The sequence below is a fragment of the Schistocerca nitens genome, chromosome 2 (genome assembly GCF_023898315.1).
Source record: "Schistocerca nitens isolate TAMUIC-IGC-003100 chromosome 2, iqSchNite1.1, whole genome shotgun sequence".
In the NCBI taxonomy this organism is placed as follows: Eukaryota; Metazoa; Arthropoda; class Insecta; order Orthoptera; family Acrididae; genus Schistocerca; species Schistocerca nitens.
Window position 1 is genome coordinate 306,108,212 of NC_064615.1, and position 14,052 is coordinate 306,122,263.

The 14,052-nt window shown below is 54.8% G+C and overlaps 32 non-coding genes across 32 annotated transcripts; 7 read left to right on the plus strand and 25 right to left on the minus strand.

The window, feature by feature from the left end:
- Positions 1–320: 320 nt before the first annotated feature.
- On the minus strand, positions 321–391 carry Trnag-gcc (transfer RNA glycine (anticodon GCC)). The gene has a single exon. It is a non-coding gene; the product is annotated as a tRNA-Gly (tRNA).
- A 340-nt stretch (positions 392–731) lies between these two features.
- On the plus strand, positions 732–803 carry Trnag-ucc (transfer RNA glycine (anticodon UCC)). The gene has a single exon. It is a non-coding gene; the product is annotated as a tRNA-Gly (tRNA).
- A 602-nt stretch (positions 804–1,405) lies between these two features.
- Positions 1,406–1,479, minus strand: Trnai-aau (transfer RNA isoleucine (anticodon AAU)). Its single transcript has one exon. It is a non-coding gene; the product is annotated as a tRNA-Ile (tRNA).
- A 198-nt stretch (positions 1,480–1,677) lies between these two features.
- Trnae-uuc (transfer RNA glutamic acid (anticodon UUC)) lies at positions 1,678–1,749 on the minus strand. The gene has a single exon. It is a non-coding gene; the product is annotated as a tRNA-Glu (tRNA).
- Positions 1,750–2,054: 305 nt separating this feature from the next.
- Positions 2,055–2,127, minus strand: Trnam-cau (transfer RNA methionine (anticodon CAU)). The gene has a single exon. It is a non-coding gene; the product is annotated as a tRNA-Met (tRNA).
- A 380-nt stretch (positions 2,128–2,507) lies between these two features.
- On the minus strand, positions 2,508–2,578 carry Trnag-gcc (transfer RNA glycine (anticodon GCC)). Its single transcript has one exon. It is a non-coding gene; the product is annotated as a tRNA-Gly (tRNA).
- A 340-nt stretch (positions 2,579–2,918) lies between these two features.
- On the plus strand, positions 2,919–2,990 carry Trnag-ucc (transfer RNA glycine (anticodon UCC)). Its single transcript has one exon. It is a non-coding gene; the product is annotated as a tRNA-Gly (tRNA).
- Positions 2,991–3,592: 602 nt separating this feature from the next.
- Positions 3,593–3,666, minus strand: Trnai-aau (transfer RNA isoleucine (anticodon AAU)). Its single transcript has one exon. It is a non-coding gene; the product is annotated as a tRNA-Ile (tRNA).
- Positions 3,667–3,864: 198 nt separating this feature from the next.
- Positions 3,865–3,936, minus strand: Trnae-uuc (transfer RNA glutamic acid (anticodon UUC)). The gene has a single exon. It is a non-coding gene; the product is annotated as a tRNA-Glu (tRNA).
- A 305-nt stretch (positions 3,937–4,241) lies between these two features.
- On the minus strand, positions 4,242–4,314 carry Trnam-cau (transfer RNA methionine (anticodon CAU)). The gene has a single exon. It is a non-coding gene; the product is annotated as a tRNA-Met (tRNA).
- A 380-nt stretch (positions 4,315–4,694) lies between these two features.
- Positions 4,695–4,765, minus strand: Trnag-gcc (transfer RNA glycine (anticodon GCC)). Its single transcript has one exon. It is a non-coding gene; the product is annotated as a tRNA-Gly (tRNA).
- Positions 4,766–5,105: 340 nt separating this feature from the next.
- Positions 5,106–5,177, plus strand: Trnag-ucc (transfer RNA glycine (anticodon UCC)). Its single transcript has one exon. It is a non-coding gene; the product is annotated as a tRNA-Gly (tRNA).
- Positions 5,178–5,779: 602 nt separating this feature from the next.
- On the minus strand, positions 5,780–5,853 carry Trnai-aau (transfer RNA isoleucine (anticodon AAU)). Its single transcript has one exon. It is a non-coding gene; the product is annotated as a tRNA-Ile (tRNA).
- Positions 5,854–6,051: 198 nt separating this feature from the next.
- Positions 6,052–6,123, minus strand: Trnae-uuc (transfer RNA glutamic acid (anticodon UUC)). Its single transcript has one exon. It is a non-coding gene; the product is annotated as a tRNA-Glu (tRNA).
- Positions 6,124–6,428: 305 nt separating this feature from the next.
- Trnam-cau (transfer RNA methionine (anticodon CAU)) lies at positions 6,429–6,501 on the minus strand. The gene has a single exon. It is a non-coding gene; the product is annotated as a tRNA-Met (tRNA).
- A 380-nt stretch (positions 6,502–6,881) lies between these two features.
- Positions 6,882–6,952, minus strand: Trnag-gcc (transfer RNA glycine (anticodon GCC)). The gene has a single exon. It is a non-coding gene; the product is annotated as a tRNA-Gly (tRNA).
- A 340-nt stretch (positions 6,953–7,292) lies between these two features.
- Trnag-ucc (transfer RNA glycine (anticodon UCC)) lies at positions 7,293–7,364 on the plus strand. Its single transcript has one exon. It is a non-coding gene; the product is annotated as a tRNA-Gly (tRNA).
- A 602-nt stretch (positions 7,365–7,966) lies between these two features.
- On the minus strand, positions 7,967–8,040 carry Trnai-aau (transfer RNA isoleucine (anticodon AAU)). Its single transcript has one exon. It is a non-coding gene; the product is annotated as a tRNA-Ile (tRNA).
- A 198-nt stretch (positions 8,041–8,238) lies between these two features.
- On the minus strand, positions 8,239–8,310 carry Trnae-uuc (transfer RNA glutamic acid (anticodon UUC)). Its single transcript has one exon. It is a non-coding gene; the product is annotated as a tRNA-Glu (tRNA).
- A 305-nt stretch (positions 8,311–8,615) lies between these two features.
- On the minus strand, positions 8,616–8,688 carry Trnam-cau (transfer RNA methionine (anticodon CAU)). The gene has a single exon. It is a non-coding gene; the product is annotated as a tRNA-Met (tRNA).
- Positions 8,689–9,068: 380 nt separating this feature from the next.
- Positions 9,069–9,139, minus strand: Trnag-gcc (transfer RNA glycine (anticodon GCC)). Its single transcript has one exon. It is a non-coding gene; the product is annotated as a tRNA-Gly (tRNA).
- A 340-nt stretch (positions 9,140–9,479) lies between these two features.
- On the plus strand, positions 9,480–9,551 carry Trnag-ucc (transfer RNA glycine (anticodon UCC)). Its single transcript has one exon. It is a non-coding gene; the product is annotated as a tRNA-Gly (tRNA).
- Positions 9,552–10,153: 602 nt separating this feature from the next.
- Trnai-aau (transfer RNA isoleucine (anticodon AAU)) lies at positions 10,154–10,227 on the minus strand. The gene has a single exon. It is a non-coding gene; the product is annotated as a tRNA-Ile (tRNA).
- A 198-nt stretch (positions 10,228–10,425) lies between these two features.
- On the minus strand, positions 10,426–10,497 carry Trnae-uuc (transfer RNA glutamic acid (anticodon UUC)). Its single transcript has one exon. It is a non-coding gene; the product is annotated as a tRNA-Glu (tRNA).
- A 305-nt stretch (positions 10,498–10,802) lies between these two features.
- Trnam-cau (transfer RNA methionine (anticodon CAU)) lies at positions 10,803–10,875 on the minus strand. Its single transcript has one exon. It is a non-coding gene; the product is annotated as a tRNA-Met (tRNA).
- A 380-nt stretch (positions 10,876–11,255) lies between these two features.
- Trnag-gcc (transfer RNA glycine (anticodon GCC)) lies at positions 11,256–11,326 on the minus strand. Its single transcript has one exon. It is a non-coding gene; the product is annotated as a tRNA-Gly (tRNA).
- Positions 11,327–11,666: 340 nt separating this feature from the next.
- Trnag-ucc (transfer RNA glycine (anticodon UCC)) lies at positions 11,667–11,738 on the plus strand. Its single transcript has one exon. It is a non-coding gene; the product is annotated as a tRNA-Gly (tRNA).
- A 602-nt stretch (positions 11,739–12,340) lies between these two features.
- Positions 12,341–12,414, minus strand: Trnai-aau (transfer RNA isoleucine (anticodon AAU)). The gene has a single exon. It is a non-coding gene; the product is annotated as a tRNA-Ile (tRNA).
- A 198-nt stretch (positions 12,415–12,612) lies between these two features.
- On the minus strand, positions 12,613–12,684 carry Trnae-uuc (transfer RNA glutamic acid (anticodon UUC)). Its single transcript has one exon. It is a non-coding gene; the product is annotated as a tRNA-Glu (tRNA).
- A 305-nt stretch (positions 12,685–12,989) lies between these two features.
- Positions 12,990–13,062, minus strand: Trnam-cau (transfer RNA methionine (anticodon CAU)). Its single transcript has one exon. It is a non-coding gene; the product is annotated as a tRNA-Met (tRNA).
- Positions 13,063–13,442: 380 nt separating this feature from the next.
- Positions 13,443–13,513, minus strand: Trnag-gcc (transfer RNA glycine (anticodon GCC)). The gene has a single exon. It is a non-coding gene; the product is annotated as a tRNA-Gly (tRNA).
- Positions 13,514–13,853: 340 nt separating this feature from the next.
- Positions 13,854–13,925, plus strand: Trnag-ucc (transfer RNA glycine (anticodon UCC)). The gene has a single exon. It is a non-coding gene; the product is annotated as a tRNA-Gly (tRNA).
- The last annotated feature ends 127 nt before the right edge of the window (positions 13,926–14,052 follow it).

The following is a 14,052-nucleotide window of genomic DNA, read 5'->3' on the forward strand; positions in this document are numbered from 1 at the left end:
ACACTGTACTTCCTGGATAACGTGTTCTGTTGCTACACGTGCATTGCCAGCCCAGTTGATTGCGGTGTTGCTGCAGATTTGCAAACGATAGGCAGCACTCCTTGTCGTTAACGTTCAGTGCCTCGGAGGCACCTGGACACAGCAACTTGCGAGGCCAGGCCGACGCTAGTCTGTAGAACACCATGCGAGCGTCCTAGTGGGGACCCGCGAGTGCTGCGTTCTCGGTTCTTCTCAAGGGAATCCTGCTATACATTCATGTGGATCGTGCATCTCAAGCGCGCAAGCCACACGGCAGCATTATCGTGGGAAAAGCAAAATGATGCATCGGCCGGGAATCGAACCCGGGCCGCCCGCGTGGCAGGCGAGCATTCTAGCACTGAACCACCGATGCTCGGGCCGGTAGTAACTGCACGCTGCTTCCCGAGCAGATGTCTCAAGGGAAAGTGGGACTGCCGTCAAGCGCCGTAGCATTCTGTCGAGAAGATGCTGCAGACGCTGAATCCTGCACTGTACTGCTTAAAAATGCCGCCAGAACGCGGTCCTCTGCGTACTCTTGCGTCGCCGGCGCCGACTCTTGCCAAGGATGCGAAATGTGCGCGGATACGCTGTCCGAACGCGCCTGGATGTGCTCCCCTAGCCTACCTCGAAATGCGCCTGCCAGGTACGATCACCTTCGGCCGCTGCCGACAGGCGGGAAGCCGACACAGCGCGGCGTCGGGGCGCTCGCTTGTGCGGTGGTGGTGTAATGGTCAGCATAGTTGCCTTCCAAGCAGTTGGTCCGGGTTCGATTCCCGGCCACCGCAACAGGCTTTTTAATGTCACGTATGAGTACTTTCGCCACGCGCCCTTAACTTAATGTTTTTTCCCCCTCTTACTCGCTGCAGACCAGCCTATAGTGTGTCTCGACTGTCTCGACTTGTCTCGACTTTGCTCAGCTGACGCGAGAGCTGACGCTCTCCAATCGGCCTATATCAAAACGACAAGCACGAGAAACGACTGAGAGAGGTAAGGAGAGGCGAGGCGATGTACACACAGCACGCCCGTTCATTTCACGGTGGCGTCTCCCTGACCGAATCGGGCTGTAGCTCCGAAAACAAAGGAGAAAGAAAAATAGGAAGTAAAACTGCCAACAGTACCCTGTGTCCCCATGCGCTCTCCCGCCCAAGTACCGACAAGGGCCAAAGTTGTTACGCATCGGCAATCGGACATTTCCTTTCATCTTCTCTTTATCGGTTGAGAACCAGTGTATTCAACATATTATGGCCATTGCCGAGTGAATGCTGTAGCGCTTCCCGACAAGTCGGGTTCGGATCCTCTGTCAACTTCCACGCAGGGTGATGATGTTTTGGTCATCACACTCGCCAGCTGAAATCGGCGCTGCCTTTTCGTGGTAGTAAAAGCGTTGTGGCCCGTGGGGGGATCGAACCCACGACCTTCGCGTTATTAGCACGACGCTCTAACCAACTGAGCTAACGGGCCTCGACAGTTGCGCTCGCTCAGCCCTACGCTGCAAACGTATGGCATGAAGCCGTACACCATTTCTATGGTCGTCGGATGTCTGCTTCCCTCGTCTATACTCTGCTGACGGTCACGAAACAGTAGATATATTGCGAGCAGGACGGGAAACGGCAGCTCGGACAGCTCAAACTTGTCACGATTCGTGTGGAAAAAGTTCCGTTCCGGTACCGGGAATCGAACCCGGGCCTCCTGGATGAAAGCCAGGTATCCTAGCCACTAGACCACACCGGATGTGGGCGTTCCTGCGGCGGATCGGACGGTCGCTTGTAGCATTTCGTGTCGTGTCCCGCGTCGGCGCCCTTCTCTCTTTGCGAGCGTCTTTGCGCATACTGACTGGCAAGGCGCGCACCTCAAACGTCTCAGAGCAATGTTTTTGGCTTCATGCTGTGCTAGGAGAAGAGGAAAAGGGAAGCTGTAAGTAGCAATAACAGGGAGTAAACATTTTCCCGCTGAAGCGTTGAAAACGTTGTGGATAAAAAACAAGAAATAAGTTGGTGCCCTAGCAACAGCATCACCATCAGTCACAGAAAATTAAATGCCCCGGGTGAGGATCGAACTCACGACCTTAAGATTATGAGACTTACGCGCTGCCTACTGCGCTACCGAGGCACAGGTGAAGCGCTTGTCCTGGAAACTGGGTAAGTACCACACCCAATGTTAGACGTAAAGACACTGTACTTCCTGGATAACGTGTTCTGTTGCTACACGTGCATTGCCAGCCCAGTTGATTGCGGTGTTGCTGCAGATTTGCAAACGATAGGCAGCACTCCTTGTCGTTAACGTTCAGTGCCTCGGAGGCACCTGGACACAGCAACTTGCGAGGCCAGGCCGACGCTAGTCTGTAGAACACCATGCGAGCGTCCTAGTGGGGACCCGCGAGTGCTGCGTTCTCGGTTCTTCTCAAGGGAATCCTGCTATACATTCATGTGGATCGTGCATCTCAAGCGCGCAAGCCACACGGCAGCATTATCGTGGGAAAAGCAAAATGATGCATCGGCCGGGAATCGAACCCGGGCCGCCCGCGTGGCAGGCGAGCATTCTAGCACTGAACCACCGATGCTCGGGCCGGTAGTAACTGCACGCTGCTTCCCGAGCAGATGTCTCAAGGGAAAGTGGGACTGCCGTCAAGCGCCGTAGCATTCTGTCGAGAAGATGCTGCAGACGCTGAATCCTGCACTGTACTGCTTAAAAATGCCGCCAGAACGCGGTCCTCTGCGTACTCTTGCGTCGCCGGCGCCGACTCTTGCCAAGGATGCGAAATGTGCGCGGATACGCTGTCCGAACGCGCCTGGATGTGCTCCCCTAGCCTACCTCGAAATGCGCCTGCCAGGTACGATCACCTTCGGCCGCTGCCGACAGGCGGGAAGCCGACACAGCGCGGCGTCGGGGCGCTCGCTTGTGCGGTGGTGGTGTAATGGTCAGCATAGTTGCCTTCCAAGCAGTTGGTCCGGGTTCGATTCCCGGCCACCGCAACAGGCTTTTTAATGTCACGTATGAGTACTTTCGCCACGCGCCCTTAACTTAATGTTTTTTCCCCCTCTTACTCGCTGCAGACCAGCCTATAGTGTGTCTCGACTGTCTCGACTTGTCTCGACTTTGCTCAGCTGACGCGAGAGCTGACGCTCTCCAATCGGCCTATATCAAAACGACAAGCACGAGAAACGACTGAGAGAGGTAAGGAGAGGCGAGGCGATGTACACACAGCACGCCCGTTCATTTCACGGTGGCGTCTCCCTGACCGAATCGGGCTGTAGCTCCGAAAACAAAGGAGAAAGAAAAATAGGAAGTAAAACTGCCAACAGTACCCTGTGTCCCCATGCGCTCTCCCGCCCAAGTACCGACAAGGGCCAAAGTTGTTACGCATCGGCAATCGGACATTTCCTTTCATCTTCTCTTTATCGGTTGAGAACCAGTGTATTCAACATATTATGGCCATTGCCGAGTGAATGCTGTAGCGCTTCCCGACAAGTCGGGTTCGGATCCTCTGTCAACTTCCACGCAGGGTGATGATGTTTTGGTCATCACACTCGCCAGCTGAAATCGGCGCTGCCTTTTCGTGGTAGTAAAAGCGTTGTGGCCCGTGGGGGGATCGAACCCACGACCTTCGCGTTATTAGCACGACGCTCTAACCAACTGAGCTAACGGGCCTCGACAGTTGCGCTCGCTCAGCCCTACGCTGCAAACGTATGGCATGAAGCCGTACACCATTTCTATGGTCGTCGGATGTCTGCTTCCCTCGTCTATACTCTGCTGACGGTCACGAAACAGTAGATATATTGCGAGCAGGACGGGAAACGGCAGCTCGGACAGCTCAAACTTGTCACGATTCGTGTGGAAAAAGTTCCGTTCCGGTACCGGGAATCGAACCCGGGCCTCCTGGATGAAAGCCAGGTATCCTAGCCACTAGACCACACCGGATGTGGGCGTTCCTGCGGCGGATCGGACGGTCGCTTGTAGCATTTCGTGTCGTGTCCCGCGTCGGCGCCCTTCTCTCTTTGCGAGCGTCTTTGCGCATACTGACTGGCAAGGCGCGCACCTCAAACGTCTCAGAGCAATGTTTTTGGCTTCATGCTGTGCTAGGAGAAGAGGAAAAGGGAAGCTGTAAGTAGCAATAACAGGGAGTAAACATTTTCCCGCTGAAGCGTTGAAAACGTTGTGGATAAAAAACAAGAAATAAGTTGGTGCCCTAGCAACAGCATCACCATCAGTCACAGAAAATTAAATGCCCCGGGTGAGGATCGAACTCACGACCTTAAGATTATGAGACTTACGCGCTGCCTACTGCGCTACCGAGGCACAGGTGAAGCGCTTGTCCTGGAAACTGGGTAAGTACCACACCCAATGTTAGACGTAAAGACACTGTACTTCCTGGATAACGTGTTCTGTTGCTACACGTGCATTGCCAGCCCAGTTGATTGCGGTGTTGCTGCAGATTTGCAAACGATAGGCAGCACTCCTTGTCGTTAACGTTCAGTGCCTCGGAGGCACCTGGACACAGCAACTTGCGAGGCCAGGCCGACGCTAGTCTGTAGAACACCATGCGAGCGTCCTAGTGGGGACCCGCGAGTGCTGCGTTCTCGGTTCTTCTCAAGGGAATCCTGCTATACATTCATGTGGATCGTGCATCTCAAGCGCGCAAGCCACACGGCAGCATTATCGTGGGAAAAGCAAAATGATGCATCGGCCGGGAATCGAACCCGGGCCGCCCGCGTGGCAGGCGAGCATTCTAGCACTGAACCACCGATGCTCGGGCCGGTAGTAACTGCACGCTGCTTCCCGAGCAGATGTCTCAAGGGAAAGTGGGACTGCCGTCAAGCGCCGTAGCATTCTGTCGAGAAGATGCTGCAGACGCTGAATCCTGCACTGTACTGCTTAAAAATGCCGCCAGAACGCGGTCCTCTGCGTACTCTTGCGTCGCCGGCGCCGACTCTTGCCAAGGATGCGAAATGTGCGCGGATACGCTGTCCGAACGCGCCTGGATGTGCTCCCCTAGCCTACCTCGAAATGCGCCTGCCAGGTACGATCACCTTCGGCCGCTGCCGACAGGCGGGAAGCCGACACAGCGCGGCGTCGGGGCGCTCGCTTGTGCGGTGGTGGTGTAATGGTCAGCATAGTTGCCTTCCAAGCAGTTGGTCCGGGTTCGATTCCCGGCCACCGCAACAGGCTTTTTAATGTCACGTATGAGTACTTTCGCCACGCGCCCTTAACTTAATGTTTTTTCCCCCTCTTACTCGCTGCAGACCAGCCTATAGTGTGTCTCGACTGTCTCGACTTGTCTCGACTTTGCTCAGCTGACGCGAGAGCTGACGCTCTCCAATCGGCCTATATCAAAACGACAAGCACGAGAAACGACTGAGAGAGGTAAGGAGAGGCGAGGCGATGTACACACAGCACGCCCGTTCATTTCACGGTGGCGTCTCCCTGACCGAATCGGGCTGTAGCTCCGAAAACAAAGGAGAAAGAAAAATAGGAAGTAAAACTGCCAACAGTACCCTGTGTCCCCATGCGCTCTCCCGCCCAAGTACCGACAAGGGCCAAAGTTGTTACGCATCGGCAATCGGACATTTCCTTTCATCTTCTCTTTATCGGTTGAGAACCAGTGTATTCAACATATTATGGCCATTGCCGAGTGAATGCTGTAGCGCTTCCCGACAAGTCGGGTTCGGATCCTCTGTCAACTTCCACGCAGGGTGATGATCTTTTGGTCATCACACTCGCCAGCTGAAATCGGCGCTGCCTTTTCGTGGTAGTAAAAGCGTTGTGGCCCGTGGGGGGATCGAACCCACGACCTTCGCGTTATTAGCACGACGCTCTAACCAACTGAGCTAACGGGCCTCGACAGTTGCGCTCGCTCAGCCCTACGCTGCAAACGTATGGCATGAAGCCGTACACCATTTCTATGGTCGTCGGATGTCTGCTTCCCTCGTCTATACTCTGCTGACGGTCACGAAACAGTAGATATATTGCGAGCAGGACGGGAAACGGCAGCTCGGACAGCTCAAACTTGTCACGATTCGTGTGGAAAAAGTTCCGTTCCGGTACCGGGAATCGAACCCGGGCCTCCTGGGTGAAAGCCAGGTATCCTAGCCACTAGACCACACCGGATGTGGGCGTTCCTGCGGCGGATCGGACGGTCGCTTGTAGCATTTCGTGTCGTGTCCCGCGTCGGCGCCCTTCTCTCTTTGCGAGCGTCTTTGCGCATACTGACTGGCAAGGCGCGCACCTCAAACGTCTCAGAGCAATGTTTTTGGCTTCATGCTGTGCTAGGAGAAGAGGAAAAGGGAAGCTGTAAGTAGCAATAACAGGGAGTAAACATTTTCCCGCTGAAGCGTTGAAAACGTTGTGGATAAAAAACAAGAAATAAGTTGGTGCCCTAGCAACAGCATCACCATCAGTCACAGAAAATTAAATGCCCCGGGTGAGGATCGAACTCACGACCTTAAGATTATGAGACTTACGCGCTGCCTACTGCGCTACCGAGGCACAGGTGAAGCGCTTGTCCTGGAAACTGGGTAAGTACCACACCCAATGTTAGACGTAAAGACACTGTACTTCCTGGATAACGTGTTCTGTTGCTACACGTGCATTGCCAGCCCAGTTGATTGCGGTGTTGCTGCAGATTTGCAAACGATAGGCAGCACTCCTTGTCGTTAACGTTCAGTGCCTCGGAGGCACCTGGACACAGCAACTTGCGAGGCCAGGCCGACGCTAGTCTGTAGAACACCATGCGAGCGTCCTAGTGGGGACCCGCGAGTGCTGCGTTCTCGGTTCTTCTCAAGGGAATCCTGCTATACATTCATGTGGATCGTGCATCTCAAGCGCGCAAGCCACACGGCAGCATTATCGTGGGAAAAGCAAAATGATGCATCGGCCGGGAATCGAACCCGGGCCGCCCGCGTGGCAGGCGAGCATTCTACCACTGAACCACCGATGCTCGGGCCGGTAGTAACTGCACGCTGCTTCCCGAGCAGATGTCTCAAGGGAAAGTGGGACTGCCGTCAAGCGCCGTAGCATTCTGTCGAGAAGATGCTGCAGACGCTGAATCCTGCACTGTACTGCTTAAAAATGCCGCCAGAACGCGGTCCTCTGCGTACTCTTGCGTCGCCGGCGCCGACTCTTGCCAAGGATGCGAAATGTGCGCGGATACGCTGTCCGAACGCGCCTGGATGTGCTCCCCTAGCCTACCTCGAAATGCGCCTGCCAGGTACGATCACCTTCGGCCGCTGCCGACAGGCGGGAAGCCGACACAGCGCGGCGTCGGGGCGCTCGCTTGTGCGGTGGTGGTGTAATGGTCAGCATAGTTGCCTTCCAAGCAGTTGGTCCGGGTTCGATTCCCGGCCACCGCAACAGGCTTTTTAATGTCACGTATGAGTACTTTCGCCACGCGCCCTTAACTTAATGTTTTTTCCCCCTCTTACTCGCTGCAGACCAGCCTATAGTGTGTCTCGACTGTCTCGACTTGTCTCGACTTTGCTCAGCTGACGCGAGAGCTGACGCTCTCCAATCGGCCTATATCAAAACGACAAGCACGAGAAACGACTGAGAGAGGTAAGGAGAGGCGAGGCGATGTACACACAGCACGCCCGTTCATTTCACGGTGGCGTCTCCCTGACCGAATCGGGCTGTAGCTCCGAAAACAAAGGAGAAAGAAAAATAGGAAGTAAAACTGCCAACAGTACCCTGTGTCCCCATGCGCTCTCCCGCCCAAGTACCGACAAGGGCCAAAGTTGTTACGCATCGGCAATCGGACATTTCCTTTCATCTTCTCTTTATCGGTTGAGAACCAGTGTATTCAACATATTATGGCCATTGCCGAGTGAATGCTGTAGCGCTTCCCGACAAGTCGGGTTCGGATCCTCTGTCAACTTCCACGCAGGGTGATGATCTTTTGGTCATCACACTCGCCAGCTGAAATCGGCGCTGCCTTTTCGTGGTAGTAAAAGCGTTGTGGCCCGTGGGGGGATCGAACCCACGACCTTCGCGTTATTAGCACGACGCTCTAACCAACTGAGCTAACGGGCCTCGACAGTTGCGCTCGCTCAGCCCTACGCTGCAAACGTATGGCATGAAGCCGTACACCATTTCTATGGTCGTCGGATGTCTGCTTCCCTCGTCTATACTCTGCTGACGGTCACGAAACAGTAGATATATTGCGAGCAGGACGGGAAACGGCAGCTCGGACAGCTCAAACTTGTCACGATTCGTGTGGAAAAAGTTCCGTTCCGGTACCGGGAATCGAACCCGGGCCTCCTGGGTGAAAGCCAGGTATCCTAGCCACTAGACCACACCGGATGTGGGCGTTCCTGCGGCGGATCGGACGGTCGCTTGTAGCATTTCGTGTCGTGTCCCGCGTCGGCGCCCTTCTCTCTTTGCGAGCGTCTTTGCGCATACTGACTGGCAAGGCGCGCACCTCAAACGTCTCAGAGCAATGTTTTTGGCTTCATGCTGTGCTAGGAGAAGAGGAAAAGGGAAGCTGTAAGTAGCAATAACAGGGAGTAAACATTTTCCCGCTGAAGCGTTGAAAACGTTGTGGATAAAAAACAAGAAATAAGTTGGTGCCCTAGCAACAGCATCACCATCAGTCACAGAAAATTAAATGCCCCGGGTGAGGATCGAACTCACGACCTTAAGATTATGAGACTTACGCGCTGCCTACTGCGCTACCGAGGCACAGGTGAAGCGCTTGTCCTGGAAACTGGGTAAGTACCACACCCAATGTTAGACGTAAAGACACTGTACTTCCTGGATAACGTGTTCTGTTGCTACACGTGCATTGCCAGCCCAGTTGATTGCGGTGTTGCTGCAGATTTGCAAACGATAGGCAGCACTCCTTGTCGTTAACGTTCAGTGCCTCGGAGGCACCTGGACACAGCAACTTGCGAGGCCAGGCCGACGCTAGTCTGTAGAACACCATGCGAGCGTCCTAGTGGGGACCCGCGAGTGCTGCGTTCTCGGTTCTTCTCAAGGGAATCCTGCTATACATTCATGTGGATCGTGCATCTCAAGCGCGCAAGCCACACGGCAGCATTATCGTGGGAAAAGCAAAATGATGCATCGGCCGGGAATCGAACCCGGGCCGCCCGCGTGGCAGGCGAGCATTCTACCACTGAACCACCGATGCTCGGGCCGGTAGTAACTGCACGCTGCTTCCCGAGCAGATGTCTCAAGGGAAAGTGGGACTGCCGTCAAGCGCCGTAGCATTCTGTCGAGAAGATGCTGCAGACGCTGAATCCTGCACTGTACTGCTTAAAAATGCCGCCAGAACGCGGTCCTCTGCGTACTCTTGCGTCGCCGGCGCCGACTCTTGCCAAGGATGCGAAATGTGCGCGGATACGCTGTCCGAACGCGCCTGGATGTGCTCCCCTAGCCTACCTCGAAATGCGCCTGCCAGGTACGATCACCTTCGGCCGCTGCCGACAGGCGGGAAGCCGACACAGCGCGGCGTCGGGGCGCTCGCTTGTGCGGTGGTGGTGTAATGGTCAGCATAGTTGCCTTCCAAGCAGTTGGTCCGGGTTCGATTCCCGGCCACCGCAACAGGCTTTTTAATGTCACGTATGAGTACTTTCGCCACGCGCCCTTAACTTAATGTTTTTTCCCCCTCTTACTCGCTGCAGACCAGCCTATAGTGTGTCTCGACTGTCTCGACTTGTCTCGACTTTGCTCAGCTGACGCGAGAGCTGACGCTCTCCAATCGGCCTATATCAAAACGACAAGCACGAGAAACGACTGAGAGAGGTAAGGAGAGGCGAGGCGATGTACACACAGCACGCCCGTTCATTTCACGGTGGCGTCTCCCTGACCGAATCGGGCTGTAGCTCCGAAAACAAAGGAGAAAGAAAAATAGGAAGTAAAACTGCCAACAGTACCCTGTGTCCCCATGCGCTCTCCCGCCCAAGTACCGACAAGGGCCAAAGTTGTTACGCATCGGCAATCGGACATTTCCTTTCATCTTCTCTTTATCGGTTGAGAACCAGTGTATTCAACATATTATGGCCATTGCCGAGTGAATGCTGTAGCGCTTCCCGACAAGTCGGGTTCGGATCCTCTGTCAACTTCCACGCAGGGTGATGATCTTTTGGTCATCACACTCGCCAGCTGAAATCGGCGCTGCCTTTTCGTGGTAGTAAAAGCGTTGTGGCCCGTGGGGGGATCGAACCCACGACCTTCGCGTTATTAGCACGACGCTCTAACCAACTGAGCTAACGGGCCTCGACAGTTGCGCTCGCTCAGCCCTACGCTGCAAACGTATGGCATGAAGCCGTACACCATTTCTATGGTCGTCGGATGTCTGCTTCCCTCGTCTATACTCTGCTGACGGTCACGAAACAGTAGATATATTGCGAGCAGGACGGGAAACGGCAGCTCGGACAGCTCAAACTTGTCACGATTCGTGTGGAAAAAGTTCCGTTCCGGTACCGGGAATCGAACCCGGGCCTCCTGGGTGAAAGCCAGGTATCCTAGCCACTAGACCACACCGGATGTGGGCGTTCCTGCGGCGGATCGGACGGTCGCTTGTAGCATTTCGTGTCGTGTCCCGCGTCGGCGCCCTTCTCTCTTTGCGAGCGTCTTTGCGCATACTGACTGGCAAGGCGCGCACCTCAAACGTCTCAGAGCAATGTTTTTGGCTTCATGCTGTGCTAGGAGAAGAGGAAAAGGGAAGCTGTAAGTAGCAATAACAGGGAGTAAACATTTTCCCGCTGAAGCGTTGAAAACGTTGTGGATAAAAAACAAGAAATAAGTTGGTGCCCTAGCAACAGCATCACCATCGGTCACAGAAAATTAAATGCCCCGGGTGAGGATCGAACTCACGACCTTAAGATTATGAGACTTACGCGCTGCCTACTGCGCTACCGAGGCACAGGTGAAGCGCTTGTCCTGGAAACTGGGTAAGTACCACACCCAATGTTAGACGTAAAGACACTGTACTTCCTGGATAACGTGTTCTGTTGCTACACGTGCATTGCCAGCCCAGTTGATTGCGGTGTTGCTGCAGATTTGCAAACGATAGGCAGCACTCCTTGTCGTTAACGTTCAGTGCCTCGGAGGCACCTGGACACAGCAACTTGCGAGGCCAGGCCGACGCTAGTCTGTAGAACACCATGCGAGCGTCCTAGTGGGGACCCGCGAGTGCTGCGTTCTCGGTTCTTCTCAAGGGAATCCTGCTATACATTCATGTGGATCGTGCATCTCAAGCGCGCAAGCCACACGGCAGCATTATCGTGGGAAAAGCAAAATGATGCATCGGCCGGGAATCGAACCCGGGCCGCCCGCGTGGCAGGCGAGCATTCTAGCACTGAACCACCGATGCTCGGGCCGGTAGTAACTGCACGCTGCTTCCCGAGCAGATGTCTCAAGGGAAAGTGGGACTGCCGTCAAGCGCCGTAGCATTCTGTCGAGAAGATGCTGCAGACGCTGAATCCTGCACTGTACTGCTTAAAAATGCCGCCAGAACGCGGTCCTCTGCGTACTCTTGCGTCGCCGGCGCCGACTCTTGCCAAGGATGCGAAATGTGCGCGGATACGCTGTCCGAACGCGCCTGGATGTGCTCCCCTAGCCTACCTCGAAATGCGCCTGCCAGGTACGATCACCTTCGGCCGCTGCCGACAGGCGGGAAGCCGACACAGCGCGGCGTCGGGGCGCTCGCTTGTGCGGTGGTGGTGTAATGGTCAGCATAGTTGCCTTCCAAGCAGTTGGTCCGGGTTCGATTCCCGGCCACCGCAACAGGCTTTTTAATGTCACGTACGAGTACTTTCGCCACGCGCCCTTAACTTAATGTTTTTTCCCCCTCTTACTCGCTGCAGACCAGCCTATAGTGTGTCTCGACTGTCTCGACTTGTCTCGACTTTGCTCAGCTGACGCGAGAGCTGACGCTCTCCAATCGGCCTATATCAAAACGACAAGCACGAGAAACGACTGAGAGAGGTAAGGAGAGGCGAGGCGATGTACACACAGCACGCCCGTTCATTTCACGGTGGCGTCTCCCTGACCGAATCGGGCTGTAGCTCCGAAAACAAAGGAGAAAGAAAAATAGGAAGTAAAACTGCCAACAGTACCCTGTGTCCCCATGCGCTCTCCCGCCCAAGTACCGACAAGGGCCAAAGTTGTTACGCATCGGCAATCGGACATTTCCTTTCATCTTCTCTTTATCGGTTGAGAACCAGTGTATTCAACATATTATGGCCATTGCCGAGTGAATGCTGTAGCGCTTCCCGACAAGTCGGGTTCGGATCCTCTGTCAACTTCCACGCAGGGTGATGATGTTTTGGTCATCACACTCGCCAGCTGAAATCGGCGCTGCCTTTTCGTGGTAGTAAAAGCGTTGTGGCCCGTGGGGGGATCGAACCCACGACCTTCGCGTTATTAGCACGACGCTCTAACCAACTGAGCTAACGGGCCTCGACAGTTGCGCTCGCTCAGCCCTACGCTGCAAACGTATGGCATGAAGCCGTACACCATTTCTATGGTCGTCGGATGTCTGCTTCCCTCGTCTATACTCTGCTGACGGTCACGAAACAGTAGATATATTGCGAGCAGGACGGGAAACGGCAGCTCGGACAGCTCAAACTTGTCACGATTCGTGTGGAAAAAGTTCCGTTCCGGTACCGGGAATCGAACCCGGGCCTCCTGGGTGAAAGCCAGGTATCCTAGCCACTAGACCACACCGGATGTGGGCGTTCCTGCGGCGGATCGGACGGTCGCTTGTAGCATTTCGTGTCGTGTCCCGCGTCGGCGCCCTTCTCTCTTTGCGAGCGTCTTTGCGCATACTGACTGGCAAGGCGCGCACCTCAAACGTCTCAGAGCAATGTTTTTGGCTTCATGCTGTGCTAGGAGAAGAGGAAAAGGGAAGCTGTAAGTAGCAATAACAGGGAGTAAACATTTTCCCGCTGAAGCGTTGAAAACGTTGTGGATAAAAAACAAGAAATAAGTTGGTGCCCTAGCAACAGCATCACCATCAGTCACAGAAAATTAAATGCCCCGGGTGAGGATCGAACTCACGACCTTAAGATTATGAGACTTACGCGCTGCCTACTGCGCTACCGAGGCACAGGTGAAGCGCTTGTCCTGGAAACTGGGTAAGTACCACACCCAATGTTAGACGTAAAGACACTGTACTTCCTGGATAACGTGTTCTGTTGCTACACGTGCATTGCCAGCCCAGTTGATTGCGGTGTTGCTGCAGATTTGCAAACGATAGGCAGCACTCCTTGTCGTTAACGTTCAGTGCCTCGGAGGCACCTGGACACAGCAACTTGCGAGGCCAGGCCGACGCTAGTCTGTAGAACACCATGCGAGCGTCCTAGTGGGGACCCGCGAGTGCTGCGTTCTCGGTTCTTCTCAAGGGAATCCTGCTATACATTCATGTGGATCGTGCATCTCAAGCGCGCAAGCCACACGGCAGCATTATCGTGGGAAAAGCAAAATGATGCATCGGCCGGGAATCGAACCCGGGCCGCCCGCGTGGCAGGCGAGCATTCTACCACTGAACCACCGATGCTCGGGCCGGTAGTAACTGCACGCTGCTTCCCGAGCAGATGTCTCAAGGGAAAGTGGGACTGCCGTCAAGCGCCGTAGCATTCTGTCGAGAAGATGCTGCAGACGCTGAATCCTGCACTGTACTGCTTAAAAATGCCGCCAGAACGCGGTCCTCTGCGTACTCTTGCGTCGCCGGCGCCGACTCTTGCCAAGGATGCGAAATGTGCGCGGATACGCTGTCCGAACGCGCCTGGATGTGCTCCCCTAGCCTACCTCGAAATGCGCCTGCCAGGTACGATCACCTTCGGCCGCTGCCGACAGGCGGGAAGCCGACACAGCGCGGCGTCGGGGCGCTCGCTTGTGCGGTGGTGGTGTAATGGTCAGCATAGTTGCCTTCCAAGCAGTTGGTCCGGGTTCGATTCCCGGCCACCGCAACAGGCTTTTTAATGTCACGTATGAGTACTTTCGCCACGCGCCCTTAACTTAATGTTTTTTCCCCCTCTTACTCGCTGCAGACCAGCCTATAGTGTGTCTCGACTGTCTCGACTTGTCTCGACTTTG